Source organism: Gopherus evgoodei, chromosome 3 (assembly GCF_007399415.2).
Source record: "Gopherus evgoodei ecotype Sinaloan lineage chromosome 3, rGopEvg1_v1.p, whole genome shotgun sequence".
Classification (NCBI taxonomy): Eukaryota; Metazoa; Chordata; order Testudines; family Testudinidae; genus Gopherus; species Gopherus evgoodei.
Window position 1 is genome coordinate 70,043,970 of NC_044324.1, and position 18,202 is coordinate 70,062,171.

The window sequence follows — 18,202 nt, forward strand, 5'->3', positions numbered from 1 at the left end:
AAATGCAAAGTACTCCATTTAGGAAGGAAAAATCAGTTGTGCACATACAAAATGGGAAAGACTGCCTAGGAAAGAGCAGTGCGGAAAGGGATCTGGGGATCCTAGTGGACCATAAGCTAAGCAGTGTAACACTTTGCAAAAAAAGTGAACAGCATTCTGGGATGTCTTAGCAGGAGTCTTGTAAGCAAGACACGAGAAGTAATTCTTCCACTCTACTCCATGCTGATTAGGCCTCTAATGGAGTATCATGTCTAGTTCTGGGCACCACATTTCAGGAAAGAAGTGGACAAATTGGAGAAAGTCCAGAGAAGAGCAACAAAAATGATTAAAGGTCTAGAAAACATGACATATATGGGAAGATTGAAGAAATTGGGTTTGTTTAGTCTGGAGAAGAGAAGACTGAGGGAGGACATAACAACAGTTTTCAAGTACATAAAAGTTTGTTACAAGGAGGAGGGAGAAGAATTGTTCTTCTTAGCTTCTGAGGATAGGACAAGAATCAATGGGCTTAAATTGCAGTAAGGAAGGTTTAAGTTGGGCATTAGGAAAAACTTCCTAACTGTCAGAATGGTTAAGCACTGGAATAAATTACCTACGGAGGTTGTGGAATCTCAGTCATTGGAGATGTTAGAGAGCAAGTCAGACAAACACCTGTCAGGAATGGTCTAGATAATACTTAGTCCTGCCTTGAGTGCAGGGAACTGGACTAAATGACCTCTCAAGGTCCCTTCCCATTCTATGATTCCATGATTACTAGATACTACTATCTAAAGCTGTAGAGAGTTTCAGATATAACCTATTTGAGAAGAGATATGTGGTCATATTATATATTCCCATAGGATTTTTTAACTGTTGAGAATTTAAGAACATAAGAATGGCTCTACTGGGTCAGACCAAAGGTCCATCTAGTCCAATATCCTGTCTTCTGACAGTGGTCAGTGCCAGAAGCCCCAGAGGGAATGGACAGAACAGGTAATTATCAAGTGATCCATCCCCTGTCGTTCATTCCCAGCTTCTGGCAAACACCATTCCTGCCCGTCCTTGCTAATAGCTATTGATGGATCTATTCTTCGTGAATTTATCTAGTTCTTTTTTGAATGCTGTTATGGTCTTGGACTTCACAACATCCTCTGGCAAAGAGTTCCACAGGTTGACTGTGCATGGTATGAAGAAATACTTCCTTTTATTTGTTTTAAACCTGCTGCCTATTAATTTTGTTTGGTCACCCCTACTTCTTGTATTATGAAAAGTAGTAAACAATGCTTCCTTATCTAATTTCTCTATACCAGTCATGATTTTATAGACATCAATCATATCTCCTCTTAGCCGTCTCTTTTCCAAGCTGAAAAGTCCAAGTCTTGTCAATCTCTCCTCATGTGGAAGCCATTCCATACCCCTAATAATTTTTGTTGACTTTTTCTGAACCTTTTCCAATTCCAGTATAGCTTTTTTGAAATTTGGTGACCACATCTGCACATAGTATTCAAGACATGGGCATACCATGGATTTATATAGCGGCAACATGATATTTTCTGTCCTATTATCTATCCCTTTCTTAATTACTCCCAGCATTCTGTTCGCTTTTTTGACTGCCACCCCACAGTGAGTGGATGTTTTCAGAGAACTAGCCACAATGACTCCAAGATCTCTTTTTTGAGAGGTAACAGCTAATTTTATATGTATAGTTGGGATTATGCTTTCCAGTGTGCATTACTTTGCATTTATCAACATTAAATTTCATTTGCCATTTTGTTGCCCAGTCACCCAGTTTTGAGAGATTCTTTTGTAGTTCTTCGCAGTCTGCCTGGGTCTTAACTATCTTTAGTAATTTTGTATCATCTGCAAATTTTGCCACCTCATTGTTTACCCCTTTTTCCAGATCATTTATGAATATGTTGAACAGGACTAGTCCCAGTACAGATCCGTGGGGGACATCACTATTTGCCTCTCTCCATTCTGAAAACTGACCCTTTGTTTCCTATCTTTTAACCAGTTACCAGTCCATGAGAGCACCTTCCCTCTTATCCCATGGCAGCTTACTTTGCGTAAGAGCCTTTGGTGAGGGACCTTATCAAAGGTTTTCTGAAAATCTAAGTACACTATATTACTGGATCCCCTTGGTCCACATGCTTGCTGAACCCGTCAAAGAATTCTAGTAGATTGATGATGCATTATTTCCCTTTACTAAAACCACGTTGACTCCTCCTCATCAAATTATGTTCATCTATATATCTGACAATATTGTTCTTTATTATAGTTTTAACCAGTTTGCCCAGTACTGAAGTAAGGCTTACAGGCCTGTAATTGCTGTGATCTCCTCTGGAGCCCTTTTTAAATATTGGCATCACATTAGCTATCCTCCTGTCATCTGGTACAGAAGCTGATTTAAATGGTAGTTTACAGAATACAGTTCATAGTCCTTCAGAACTCTTGAGTGAATACCATCTGGTCCTGGTGACTTATTGGTGTTTAATTTATCAATTTGTTCCAAAACCTCCTCTAATGATACCTGTAATGATACTTACTTGAGCATCTTCACTATTCTATCATCAGAGCAGTTACTTTCAGTAGACTATTTCGTATTTTGCAGGGGAAAATGTATACTTTATTCTGGCAGCATAAGAGGTGCCAGATCTCTTATCTCTTTGAAAATTCTGTTGTCTAGTTCCTTGATATCCTTCTTATGGTGTGTTCATAACAAACAGTTGATCAAACACAGGGTAGGGAGCATGCCGTTGTTGTTTGTACATCACCTAGTATGTTGTAGAGATAATGAAAATGAAAAAAAAAATCCCCAAACTCTTTCTCCTATTATAGTATGACTGAACATTAGCAGAGAATGCCAGCTAAGTGAATAATCTGGTTTCAGTAGAACGTCATTGAAGGGACAATGAAAGATTTAATCAGATTAAAGATTAATATTGTTTATATGTAGAAATGGGTAAATTCAAGAAATCAAACAATTACTTCCATGATAATCACTGAAAACTGTCCTACCTACATATGAATACTAACATAATTTGTCAGGCTGGCTTTTAAAAAAATAGAATTAGTTGCATTTTATTGAAAAAAATCAACCTCTTTCAAATATTTCCATATCTCCTTAAAGGCAATGAAGGGAAAGTTTAAAAGTTGAATATTGTCTGGCTGTGAAATTTTAATTCTGTGCACTTAAATGTCAGTACAAGTTGACACTTCATTCTTTAGTGACCACAACTAGTAAAATCTCCTGGCAATTTAATACACATGCATCCATGGCAGACTATTTCAAACAGGATGGAAAACTAGAATTCATCCCAAATTTACATTGCAGACAAAGCTAGAGTGATTTCCAGCTTCACATATGGTACAATATTCTGTTTATTGTGCATGCTGTTATTTTCCTCATTGAAAAGACTGTAAATTTTTACCCTTTCTTTAGAGCATTAGGAGTACAAGGCACATTGGCTATATAATTGTTGGAATACACTAAGAAACAGACAGCTAAGTAGTTTCAGTCTTTCTGTTTTTGCTTTTTCTCCTAGTTTAACAACATTTTTGTGCTTTCTTTTTTTATTCATTAAGGTTATTGTTTGCCTTTGCTCTGATGTTAAAAATGTACACAGTGGACTGAAGTGGAGATGGACATAGGAGACGGAAGTGTTGAGAGTCTCTGGGTTAGGCTAAAAGGGGTAAAAAACAAGGATGATGTTGTGCTAGGAGTTTACTACAGGCCACCTAACCAGGTGGAAGAAGTGGATGAGGCTTTTTTTAAATAGCTAACAAAATCTCCAAAGCCCAAGATTTGGTGGTGATGGGGGACTTCAACTATCCAGATATATGTTGGGAAAATAACACCGCGGGGCACAGACTATTCAATAAGTTCTTGGACTGCATTGCAGACAAACTTTTTATTTCAGGAGGTTGAAAAAGCTACTGGGGGGAAGCTGTTCTAGACTTGATTTTAACAAATAGGGAGGAACTCATTGAGAATTTGAAAGTAGAGGGCAGCTTGGGTGAAAGTGATCATGAAATCATAGAGTTTGCAATTCTAAGGAAAGGTAGAAGGGAGTACAGCAAAATAGAGACAATGGATTTCAGGAAGGCAGATTTTGGTAAGCTCAGAGAGCTGATAGGTCAGGTCCCATGGGATTCAAGACTGAGGGGAAAAACAACTGAGGAGAGTTGGCAGTTTTTCAAAGGGACACTATTAAGTGCCAAAAAGCAAGCTATTCCACTGGGTAGGAAAGATAGAAAATGTGGCAAAAGACCACCTTAGCTTAACCATGAGATCTTGCATGATCTAAAAAATAAAAAGGAGCCATATAAAAAATGGAAACTGGGACAGATTACAAAGGATGAATATAGGCAAACAACACAGGAATGCCGGGGCAAGATTAGAAAGGCAAAGGCACAAAATGAGCTCAAACTAGCTATGGGAATAAAGGGAAACAAGAAGACTTTTTATCAATGCATTAGAAGCAAGAGGAAGACCAAGGACAGGGTAGGCCCACTGCTCAGTGAGGAGGGAGAAACAGTAACAGGAAACTTGGAAATGGCAGAGATGCTTAATGACTTATTTGTTTCAGTCTTCACTGAGAAGTCTGAAGGAATACCTAACACAGTGAATGATAATGGGAAGGGGGTAGGTTTAGAAGATAAAATAAAAAAAGAACAAGTTAAAAATCACTTAGAAAAGTTAGATGCCTGCAAGTCACCAGGGCCTGATTAAATGCATCCTAGAATACTCAAGGAGCTAATGGAGGAGGTATCTGAGCCTCTAGCTATTATCTCTGGAAAATCATGGGAGATGGGAGAGATTCCAGAAGACTGGAAAAGGGCAAATATAGTGCCCATCTATAAAAAGGGAAATAAAAACAGGAAACTACAGACCAGTTAGTTTAACTTCTGTGCCAGGGAAGATAATGGAGCAAGTAATTAAGGAAATCATCTGCAAACACTTGGAAGGTGGTAAGGTGATAGGGAATAGCCAGCATGGATTTATAAAGAACAAATCATGTCAAACCAATCTGATAGCTTTCTTTGATAGGATAACGAGTCTTGTCGATAAGGGAGAAGCGGTGGATGGGGTGTACCTAGACTTTAGTAAGGCATTTGATACAGGAGAAAGAGGGAGAAAACTTGTTCACCTTAGCCTCTAAGGATAGAACAAGAAGCAATGGGCTTAAACTGCTGCAAGGGAGGTTTAGGTTGGACATTAGGAAAAAGTTCCTAACTGTCAGGGTAGTTAAACACTGGAATAAATTGCCTAGGGAGGTTGTGGAATCTCCATCTCTGGAGATATTTAAGAGTAGGTTAGATAAATGTCTATCAGGGATGGTCTAGACAGTATTTGGTCCTGCCATGAGGGCAGGGGACTGGACTCGATGACCTCTAAAGGTCCCTTCCAGTTCTAGAGTCTGTGAATCTATGTCTAAGCAGCTGTGCAAGCTGAAGTAAAGAATATGGCCTTCAGCTTCACAATTTCTACTGGAACTAAAACTTTTCTAGCAGCATATAATAGCCATAACACCAGATAGCTCTGCTGTTAATTAAAAAGAATGTACACAACACAACTAGGGTGACCAGACAGCAAACTTGAAAAACCTGGACAGGAGGCAGGGAGTAATAGGAGCCTATATAAGAAAAAGGCCCAAAAAACTAGACTGTCCCTATAAAATCGGGATATCTGGTCAGCCTAAATACAGTAGGTAACTCTATAGAAGAATATAACAGAAATAGACATACAGTCACATCAGGTGCATGAATAGGAAAGCAGGACTCATGCAGTAGCATTTCATTAGCTATGTGCTGCTCTCTTTCTGGGCAGAACTTCTTTGCTCAGGCAGCAATATGTAAATATGACGGAATCTATATATAAATAAATTCAACAGTTACAAAAGCATCTCCTACCTGTATCTGTGTAGGAACCAAACATTGTCCTTCAGGAAAACTGAGTGTTTGTGATATACCTAAACTATCTCTATTGATAAATGTAACGAAGGCAAGAGGAAATTCGACTGCCTCCTGATTATGCAGTCTCTGCATACTCCCTCCTTCTGTTAGCTTCAACGGGAGTTTTGACTGCAGGGCCAAGCCCAGTGTGAAGACCATTAAGACTTTTGGAGGCTTTCATTCAGGAGTGGCTAGACAAATCCTACAGGAGCAATTTCTCTCTCATAAATTCTTTTTCTCGGTTTCAGAGTAAGGCAATTTTCAGGGTTTTAGTTTTAAATCCCCACCAAAAACATGGATGAAATTTCTTTTTAAATCACCGACTCTCCAATTTTTTTTAATCACTAATATGCATATATACACATTTGAAATGTGCACGGATGTAATTACTGTTTGTTTGTTTTTTTCAGGTTGCTTTTTTAAAAATAACTTGGAAATCACATCCAAAAAATTGCATTTAAAATATTTTAAGGTTTCAATATCAAGCACTCAAAAGTTATGCAACGGCTGAAATAAGGCTACCTGTGCAACCTAGTTTTGGCCCCTTTGTCCATATGCATTGTGAGACTCTCTATAATTACTATGTATTCCCCAGGACCCTTGCCTGGTTCCGTGCACATGATGCTGGACTGTGCTCTGGAGATGAATCAGGTTTGTGCACTGCATGAAGCTGTTGTGGGTCGGGCCCATCCTCATTTTGTTGCAGAAATTGGAAGTTGTATAGGGAATGAGACAGAATTGAGGGAAGGCAGAAGGGGCTTATGCTTAAGGAAATTGAATGTAACTCTGGAGAACTGGATTCTATTCCTGCCTCTTCCACCAAGTTCCTATGTGATGCTAGGCAAGTCACTAAAACCAAAACGTCCCTCATTTTCTGAGTGCCTACAGTGAGATACCTGGGGTCTCATCTGTAGAAATGTTGAATATTAACAGCTGCAACTTAAGTTGATTGTTCAAAAACACCATCATATCATAAGCTGTATAATGCTAAGTGCTCTTGAAAAATCAAGTTCTTAGAGTCTCAACTGGGGCACCCTAAATTAATGGATATTTTTTGGAAACTTTGGCCTTAACTGTTCTGTGCCTCAGTTTCCGAGCTGTAAAATGAAGATAATGTCACCTAATTTCAGGGGGTATTGTGAAGATAAATTCATTAATGGCTGTGAGCACTTGAATAATATGGTGAGAACACTTTCCAAACAACCATGATGTAATTAATAACTTTGTATTTAGTGCAGGATTTGGATGGTGTGCATTGAATAAGGCCTGAGATCATATATTTTATAAGGATAAAAAGAAATAGTCAATAACTTCTCATTCAGTGAGCAAGGAAGGGGAGTTTCTTTTCCCTGACCTCATTCTGAGAAACTTTTGCTGAAACTTCAAAAAAACTAGCTTGAAGCAGACACCTGAAAGCTTTGGTACAAATGGCTAAAGTCTGGTAAAGTTATAAGTTTTAGTCATGGGTATTTTTAGTAAAAGTCATGGACAGGAAACAAAAATGCATGGGTGCTGGGGGGGAGGAGGGTTGGCAGGGCGGGGCACGATCCCTAGCCAGCTCCTGAGCTCCATGTACTGCCTTCGCGCCATCCCAAGGCACAGATCTGCAGCTCCTATTGGCTGGGAACTGCTGCCAATGGGAGCTGCGGGGACGGTGCCTGCTGGCAGAGGCAGCACATGGAGCTAGGAGTGAGGGACTGGAGCCCCCCTTCCAGGTAAGCACTGCCCCGAACCCCAGTTCCCAGCCCTGAGCTCCCCCACACTCAAACTCCCACTGCTGGGAGGTGGGGAGGAGACTGTCCCTGAAGCAACCAATGCACCTGGCCCGGGGACTGCCTGACCTGCTCAGGCAGCCCCTGGGCCAGGTTCACCTGCCACTGCAGAAGTCACGGAGGTCAGGGAAAGTCGCAGAATCAGTGACCTCCATGACAAATATGGAGCCTTCGTTATAAGCAACTGAAACAGGGTCTTATAGCTGAAATGGCAGGTAACCTTAACAATTGGTCTCACTACCTTCACCACCTGTGGTTTATATGCATTCTCACACACATACTCCATGTGCACAGCTAAAATATCATGAATCCCATGTGTTTATAAATATCCTGTGCCTAATTCCCCCCTCTATAGCAAGTTCAGTGGTGTCAGTAATGGTAGAATCCAGGTCATCCATAATATAACTCAGTATGGATGAAATTCATTTTTGTGCAGACAGGCTGCATGCGCTGCTTACCAATGTGCTTAATTGGTTTAGAGGACCTGATAAAGACCCTCTGCCCTGAGGAAAATGTCATGCTTTGTGCAATACATATTAATATTTGGAAAAATGAACACTTCAGCCTTCAGTTAGATTAAAGAGCAAACTCTTACCTAGTATACAGTGGGATAAGTTCACAAAAGGACTTAGGCTCCTAACTGCCATTTTAGGTAAATCCCAGAATCAGGCCCCACTGGGAGTCACAAAATCCCTGCTCAGCTGCCATCAAACCTCGTAGGCACCTAAACTTGCTCGTCACCTTTAATTTTTGCAGTAAAAGTTTCCTAGGAACCTATGTTTCTACTGGTGTGCATGTACACATCAGCCTCATGCCAGACGAAGTCCCAGAGTGATTCACAAACAGGCAGAGGAATGCCAGTCTTCCTCCCAGTTGTATCTGCGGGGTCTGATCTGGTAAGCATGCTGAGATCTTGCCTGTGAGATTGGGCCCCTATAAGTGAGCAGGAGGAAGAGGCGGACCGGTCTCAACTTTAAGCCCAGTGGTTAGGGTACTCACCTGGCATCTGGGAGACCTGCAGTTCAAGTCCCCCCTCCATCTGAAGGGTATAAAGGATTTGAACAGGGTTCGGACACCTTTCAGCTCCATGGAATGTTGTTAATGGGAGGGAGGGGGCACTCCCTCAATCTGTCCTGCCAAAACTCTTCCACTGTGGATAAATAATCAAAAATGTCATTGGAGCTGGGGGACTGGATTGTGGGTCTCTCAGTTCCTAAATGAGTGACTCTGTAGCATTCCACTTAGTGTATTCTCATGGTTGTGCTCTCTCTCTCTGGCCCAGTCCTTTGTTCATTATTTACCCACACTGGAACTGCTTTAACAGCAGAGACTGAGGGATTTCCCTACATCAGAATATCCTATAGCCCTGTGGTTAGAGCATCTGAGAGGTGGCAGATCCCTGTTTAAATACCTTTTCCTCCTTAGGTGATGGGTGGATTTGAACCAAGAGTCTTTTGCATTCCAGGTGAGTACCTGAGTGAGAGGGCTAAAAGTTAGGAGGGTGGTTTTCCTCCGCAGCTTCTTGCTAAAATGATGTAGGTGCTGAACATCAAAAGATGGCTTTCAGCTGAGAATCCCAAGCAGAAGTAGGCCCAGGTAAGCCCTGGGTAAGCCTTTCCTTGGCCTAGACTTAGGCATTTATCTCTGAGAGAGAGGCAGGGCTTAACATATACCTCTCTTCTTGCATCTCCTACTGCCTAGTTTAGGAGAGAAGCTGTCTAACATGATGGCTTTTGTGAATCCCATTCTTAGGCCCCTATCACTCCCCCTTCATTGCATAGGGAGTCTAGGCGCCTAACCCAAGCTTTGTGAATCTCAGTGATTTTCTGGGCATCTAAAAATTTGGGCTAGACTCACAATGCTGAGTGTCACAGCACCAATCTCTCAAACCTCCAGCATCAAAAAAATTGCCATATTAACATAACATACAACTTCAAACTCTTTTGATTTCAATCAATATTTAATTTGTTCAGGTCTGAACAGCACCTGATATTATTTCAGATGAGGAAAAAGTCAGACTGAAAAGTTTGTCAATGTTCTCTCTCAGAAAATCTGCAAACTGATCATGAATGTAAAAATATATAAACTTCATTCTTCTTAAACTGACAGCAGAGAAGGTATAAAACAAAATCTTACTATGGGTTTTAGTAATAGTCACATGAATGGCCACAAAAACTTTATGGTCTCAAAATAAAGCATCGCTATTCTGTTTTACTAATCTTTAAAATCATGTCACAGTCAGATGACCAAAAAAAAAAAAATTGCCCTAAAAGAACTACCTAATATATCAACCTGGGAGCCAGAAGCTGGATCAATCTTAGGACCTAATACTTACTATCAAGTTAAGTGCTTATTTTTGTCAATCGGCGTATCGAATTCCATGGGACTACTCAAAATGGTGCATATTAAAACATTGGAAGGATCAGTTCCTTGGTAAATACATTAGTATTGACACAGTGGATCTGTATAAGTGTAAGGGAATGGAATCAAATTTAAAAAGTGCCATCAGTGGAAAATGCTATTTGATTTCTAGCACTTTGTGATAAATCACAAATGTGGCCAGGGCAGACAGCAGCTATAGTTGGGTGGTTTAATCAACTGGCATGCTGGTATTTGATCACCTGAAATAGTAAGATTTGAAAATTCAAGTTTACTTAATTGCCTCTCATTTATATTTGGTCTGAATTTGACCCAAATGAAGAAATTGTCAAATTGATTTTTTCCCCGTAGATTCAATGTGCATTCCACTTAAGTGTGTGAGTGCTCAGCACCAGAGCTGGAGCATTTGGCCCAGTAGTACCCATAGAGGGGCAGTGCTTGCACCTTGTAGCCATAGTCCCGCCTGTGACTATATGAGGCAGTGCCACTGTGGCCGTCTGTACCCCTATGTTCACCTCTCTTGCAAGACTGTTACATTTTGTACAAAGCATACCATGTAAGGTATCATTTGAAAACTCATGGTTTGCTGATCATTACTGTCCTGATAAAATATGTGTGGCAACATTGTAGATAAAGCTATATGGTTTCACTGCATGATATTACCAAAACATGTTCTGGAGACCAGAGACAAAAGGCTAGCCAACACCTCAGACAGATGTCAATGGGATCAAAGGGACCATCCCCTGATGGCCACTCTTCAGCAGGTAAGATGGTGTGAGCAAAAAATCTATGTTTTGATAAAGAAGCAGTTTAAGGTTCCTGGCCACGCCAAATTCCTGTCTCCTGAACGTCAGATGGAGATGATTCTTGAACAAGAGAAAAAGCTATAAGAGGGGAGGGCATGTGGTGAGAGAGAACTTTGCTTTGTATTCACTTAGTTTGTTAAGTTAGGTTTTAGTTGAGTTTTACCTTTTATTTCTTTGTAACCAGTTCTGACTTCCATGTATTACATGTATTCACTTAAAATCTATCTTTTGTAGTTAATAATTTTGTTTCATTTTATCTAAACCAGTGTGTTTGGATTGAAGTGTTTGGAAAACTCCATTTGGGTTAACCAAATTTGTGCATGTAATTTTCTATTAATAAATAAACTTTATGTGAGCTTATATTGTCCAGGAGGATTCTGGGCACTACAAGACGCACATTCCTTAGGGGAAGTCTGGTACTGGGAGTTTGCTGATGTTGCCCTGCAGTGTAATTCATGAGTGGCTGGCTATAGCACTCATACAGTATAGCTGGGACTAATTTACATGCTGGAGACGGTGTATGAACAGACCAGGAGTGATTGCTCTCACAGAGAAGTAGGGTAAAAGGCACCTCAGACTGGAGAATTGAGGGGACACTGCTGTCAATCAGTCCATCTTGTACCCTGAATCATGCCACAGACTCCCTGACCTGACTCAGTTCCTTCTTAACACCAGGGGTTGGAGTCAGAACTCTGTAGTTTCTAACCTAAAAACATCTCCACTTCTTAGTAACTTTTCCAGCTCTATGTAGTTAATTAGTATAGTGCCAGTTAGTTGGCTTTAGTTTAAGTATTTCCGTGGTGATGGTCTCACCAGGGTTTAAACATTGTCCATCATGTGAGGGAGCTATCCCCACACACAGTGCACTCTGTGCTTAGGTGAAACCCACATCAAGGAGGGCTGTTTGATTTGCACATTGTTCATGAAATGAACTCAGGTGGTGAGGTATCTTCATCTAAACCAGCACCTGCTTGAACAAGCCATGTGGCCTGCTTCAGCACAGAGGCCTCTGTTCGATTGGAGGTTGCCCTCAGGTTCTGAGAGTGCTGCTGCTTCACATCCTGGAGCTGTCTCCTCTCTGAGGAGACAGGAATCATTCTCTGTCAAGTGTGCTGAGGAAAAGGTCACATTGCATGGGGATTCATCTGCCTCCTCCAGAAGGAGCGCAGACTGGCATGGTGTAATGCTGCTGCAAGAGATGGAAGCTGTCCTGTCAGCTACTCCTCAGTATGATGCTAGGAGGTCAGATATCCTGTACCATTGACTCTGGTTCCTGCCCTGGGGCATCCGTTAATTTCCCACAAAGTCACTGCTGTTTCCATGCTGGCATCTGTTGCTGCATGATATGCCATCCTCCGCCTTTCTTTCCTGACCTTTCCTTTGGTCCAAGACTCTCAGTGCTGCATTGTATATAGTCTGTTGGCTGAGTGGGCCACTAAACCTGTGGGTCTGCTGGCACCAAATCCTGATGTTTCCCTTTCTCATCAGTGAAAGTGGGGCAAGTGCTGGAATTGGCACAAGGGATCTCCTCAGCACCAGGAACTTCTTCAGCAGCCTGCCATCAGCACTACAGATGTTACCATGGTGGCACTCACTGCCCTCCACTTTGACAACATAAGTTACCTCGATATAACCGCTGACTTCGGACTCAACACCACTTCCAGCACCAGAAACAACAGAGGCATACTCAATGTCAATGGCACTGTTTCCAGCATTAGTGCCACTTCCCTCTACATTCTAGGCTTAGGACAAGTATAACGGGGTGCAGCCTCACCACCGCTGTGCCTCCTGCTGCTGGTTAGGGAATTAGCTTTTGCTGTGGCATGCTTTCCTCTTCTGGTGTCTTGCCCTCCATTACTTTCTCAGTCTCCACTGTCCTCACCATCAGACCCCCATCACTCCTGGACTGCGGCATCCGCTTCTGGACACTGCCTTCCGCTCCACTGGCTCTCTCCCACTTCCAGGGCACCGGCAGCTTCTGGTTCTATCACTCACCCCAGTGGATCACGGCAGTCCTCAGTCTAACCCCTTCCTCCAAGGGCAAACTGCAGTCTGGCTTAGCCACTCTCATCACTGGCAAGTGTGGGGAAATGGGGGGTCTCCCAGGCCCACCCGCTACTCTGGTCCCTGACCCAGGGACCCTCTAGTGACAGCCACTTACTGCTCTCTTCTACTGCCTACTTCCCTGGGCCACTTCCCCATAGCCCCAGCACCTTCTCTGCTCTTTCATGTCAGGGCCCCAGTCTGGCAGTCGTCAGCCTAGAACTCTCCCAGCCTCTGCTGACCCTGTCCAGCCCTGTTCTGCTCTGTCTTAGGTGCTTCTCTAAGAGCCAGTTTTTCTCCCTTTTCCCTCCAGGAAGAGACTTCACTTCTCTCAGCCCTGCAGCCTTCTTATAGGGCCCAGCTTGGCCCTGATAGGCTGCTTTCAAGCTTCCACTTGATTGTCTTCCAATAAGCCCTTCCAGGATTGGCTGGGGCTCTGTGCAGCCTCTCTGGCTTGCTTTAACACCTTCCATGCCAGAGTGGGGCAGCTTGCTCACTACAAGTCAGACCAATTGCTCACACTCTCAGGACTGGTTCCCCCTTTGTCCCATGAAGCCTAGTACTTCTCAGCATTTTCAGGATTTTCCTCCTCCCATTCTTTTTGCCTGACCCACATCGGGGGCTGTTCATGGAGAAATATTGAGCCCAGAACTGGTGCTCATCTTGTGGTTGAGATGGGGGACCCTGGCCCCCGTGCCCGCTGGCTACCAATGCCCTTTTCATACCTGTGGCCTCCATGGAATCCATAGCACATTCCTCAGTCATAGTGGTCCCTTCATCTCTCTCTAAGGCGAGATCACCGAGCAGTGCTGTGGCAGTGACTATTGATCCATTTCAGGCCCAGGTGAATCTTCCCCTCATGCAGCCTGTATATTCATCCCATCCAGGTCCATCAGCGTTGGAGCAGGATCTAGCTCTGGTATAGTTAACTGCTTTGTCTTCGTCTCTGGACAATTCCGAGGTACCTGACTCTTCCTCTCCTTCAGTACCAGGGGATTTCAAGACATACTAGGACCTTTTGTGGTGTGTAGCTGCTACCCATAAATTGTTGGATATCCTGTAGCTGTCTGCTCCTGAAAGAGTCACCCTCACTATTAACAACTATTAAGAACCTGCTAAGGTTTTCTGGAGCATGCTGGCTTCGGTACTGCCTACCACGGAGAGCATGCAGAAACACTACTTTATGCTGGTGCAGGTATTTTAGGGTTTTACCCCAAACTCCCTGGTCATAACCTTGGTGAACTGTAGAACCCAGCAGGGCAGATTCAACTCCACTCCCAAGAATAAGACCCATAGGCTCATAGATTTTAAGGTCAGGACCATTGTGATAATTTAGTGTGAGCTCCTGCACAATGCAGGCAACAGAACCTCCCCAACTCCTGAAATAAACCCCTAATCTCTGGCTGAGTTACTGAAGTCCTCAAATCAAATAAGGACTCTAAACAGGTAGAATTAATGGGTAGGATGATTTATGCTTCCTCTTCCTTGCAGTTGAGCATTGCTAACCAGCAGGCATTGCTGTTCAAATATGACTTTGTGAATGGGATGGCTGTGTCTAAGTTTGCAGGCCAGCTGCTGGAAGCCTTGAGGGAGGAATTTTGGGAATTATTGCTGAAGGCTTCTTGGTGGCTAAGATTTCATTGCAGTCTATTCTGGATGTCACAGATACTTTGGCCAGAGTCATGGCCTCAGCAGTGCCTATGAAAAGGCCATCCTGGCTGGAGAATTCGGACATTGCTCCCAATATGCAACAAGCCATAGAAGATTTGCCCTTTGATGGCCAAGTCCTTTTTTCAGACAAGATGGATGAGGCTCTGCACCTCTTCAAGGACCTAGGGTTACCCTGTGGTCCTGGGGAGTGTGTAGACCAGCAGTGGTTGTCAACAGCAGCAGCAGTATCATCCACAGTGCTCATTTGAGCAGACTTTCCCTCCCCCAAGAAAGCAGGACTACCCTAGAAAAGGGCATAGGTCCAAACGTTCATTTTGACTCCTGAGTCTGGAGCAGTGTTCCTGTCATCACTCCTTCTTCCTGTCCGCTCCATTTGGGTACAGGCTGACTCGCTTTCACAATGCTTGGAACTTGATCACCACTGACAGCGGGGTCCTAAGCACTGTCAGATTGGGCTATGCCATCTAGTTCCTTTCCATCCCTCCCTGTCCGTCTTCAGGGGCCCCTCTCATTTCATCCAGTTCTCTGGGATCCAAAACACTCAGTTCAACTCTAGATTTTGTCATGCAGGTTGCTTTATTTGGCAAAGAGCAAAGCAACTCTGAATTGATCAGACTCAAGCATAGGGAGTGAGTATAGGGCGTACCGCACATCCAAAGTTACACAGACAATCTCTTCCTTTGTATACATTTACATGTTACATAGCATTTGCTATACATTACACCACTCATTTTTGTATTGGCTTTGTTATTTTGCAAGAGGCAATCCCTGTTCAGCACATTCTGTCCATGTGTTGTTCATATAGAACCTGATCCAAGTTTATCTCATCCATAGCCCTTAGCATCAAGGTGCTGCTGCTTATCTGAGCTAGCACAGACATCTTAACTCCCACATACTGTTGTTCAAGCCCCTGTTTACAACTTAACCTTCCATTTACCTTCCCAATTTTGTCCTTTCAAAAATGATGCAAGTTACTATGTCAAGCCAGGCCTACACTCTAATCATTCAGTGCAAAGGAACTGAGGGGGTGGGGACATGCCACCTCATATAGCCAGGGAGGAGCTATGCCCAGGAGGCATGAGCGCCACTCCCTATGATACTCGTAGGCAAAATTCTCCATCTCCATTATGCTGGAGAATTTTCTTATTCAGAAAACTACCCATGCTGGAGAGATGACAGTAAACTGAAAAATAATGCTGAAAAGTATACACAAGACCACAAAATCTATAATAATTTCACAATACTAGCAAAAGACCAACATGTGGCTGGTAACAGACATCTTACAGTAAGCTTACTAAGCGGCAACTGTTAACATTTAAACAGTTGTTTGAATTATGATACAGCAGCTTGTTAAAAATCTTGCAAGGGACATTTTACTGTTCTCATGCCTTCATTGTTCCAAATGACACAGAATTTAAGCAGTGTTTAAACTGAGTTATAGAACTATGTTCAAGCTGTGCTGATGGGTTTTTCTTGCACATTTCTATTTCTAACATAATATAATACACTGCTGCTTTAGAAGAGGCCTCTGACTTTATTTGCAATGTCTTAGTGTGGATGTGTGCTGTACCCTTTTAAAAATCAGTTTTGGAAACGACTATGGCATTAGTGTTAATGTGGACAGGTATGTAGAAATAAAGGGAAATCCCACTGAAGGAACAAAGTGGACATCGTATAGAATCAAGCACATGGGTTTATTACACATAGCGCTGGCGGAGTGTCACTTTGCTTATTAGGCTCAGAGACACTGCCAAACAATTGATTACAATGGACTATATGGAATTTTCATGGGCAGAGGGAAGCGATGGGGTAGGAGGTCCCAAGAGCCTGGATAAGTTTAGCAGAAAGACAAGATAAGCACAGTAGCCAGTAGTCTAAAGATTACATAATGTCTTCGCCCATGGTTTCAGCTTAACATATGACACATTGTCAGTACACAGATGTTTTCCTTAAACAATGTATAAAGTGTATTAGTATAAAATATATATGTTGAATTTTAATTTGGGGTCCACAGGAATGAGGTAGCCCTTTTGATTGTCCAGCAGGTAGATTCCAGGGGGTGAAAGCAAAAAGACACTGAAAAGTACATGGCAATAAAAATTGTCATTCAAGTTGCCCATTATGCTTCTAAAGGCAGACACTGGCATCTGGAGGGAGGATGTCATATCTCATACTGACTCTTCCATGAATTCAAGGTTGGTATGTGAGGAGAGCATGTAGAGGAGTGGACACAGACAGACACAGGGCCCCTTTCAATCCTTTTGTCTGTTTGAAACTTCAGATAAGAGTGCCAATTACTGCTCCCCATCTGGCATTTTGCTGACTGTGCTTATTTTAGTAAAAAAAACAAGGTTGTCTTTTGTTTGTTCTTCTTCTCTTAGCCAATATTGTTCACTGTTTGCTAAGAGCTCTCAGCCTCTTGACCAAACTCTGGACTCCAGGCCTCTAAAAAGTTGTTGGCATAGCCTGTTTCAGGATTTTACATAGCTCATTTATTTTGTCCCTTCACCCACTGCTTCTTCTGCTTCCTGTTTTCTCTCTCCCATTAGCACTACATCATTTGCAAAAAGCATGCACTACGGTGCCACTCTCTGGATGTTTTTGGTAAGTGTATCGAGCACACGTGAACAAAAAGGGGCTCAGTGCTGAGTCTTGAAATACTCCAACTCTTACAAGAAACTGTTCAGTTTCTCCACGTGGCCTCCTGTGGTAACAGCATCATCATATAAGGCCTGGATATCTGATATAGTCTTCAGGTATATGTTTAATTCTTATACACCTCCATATAACTTATTTCAGAACATGGTCATAACCCTTCTCAAGAGTGAAGAACAGTATGTACAGGGTTTTCCTCTTTTTTCTCTGCATGTGGAAATATGTACTCTTAATGTAAAGCGAGCCTCTGTTGCTGACTTTCCCAGCATGAATCCACACTGATTGTCACTGACCTTTACTTCTCTTCATAGTATCTTATCAATAACTTTTCCCAAACAGATATTTATTGTGTGGTTCATGAGTTACCACAGTCCTGTATGTTTCCTTTTCTCTTCAATATGGTACTAATGTGCTCTTTTTCTAGGCATCAGGCAACTTCTCAGTCCTCATGCTGCAGTTCAACATTGCATCAATATGTCCATGCCTGCTTGCCCCAGGTACTTTCATACTTCTGCCGCTTTGCCATCAGGGCTAAGAGCTTTTTGATTTTTCATGTTGCTCAATGCTTCTGCAACTACTGCTTCTAGGACTGGTACCACTAGACCCATGCCTCCCTCTATTTCCATCTGTATTTATAGCACACTCCTCCCCATGGTATCTCAGCTCCTCTTGTGGTAGCACACCTATCTACTGTAATTGGTGATTATTCTAATTAAACAAGTACTGGTACTTTACCAGATTGCACGGACACTGACATCCATCAAACTCAGGCCCTTGTCAACCACCAGGGGACCACATTGCAGTGGCGGGTAACCTCCTTTGAAACAACTTGCTTCAGCAGATCACTGCTGTCATGATGATGCATAGGGAAAGGAATTCTGAAGACACATAGTAATACTGACCATTCATTGACAAACTCCACTTAGCCCAGTGTGCTGTCAA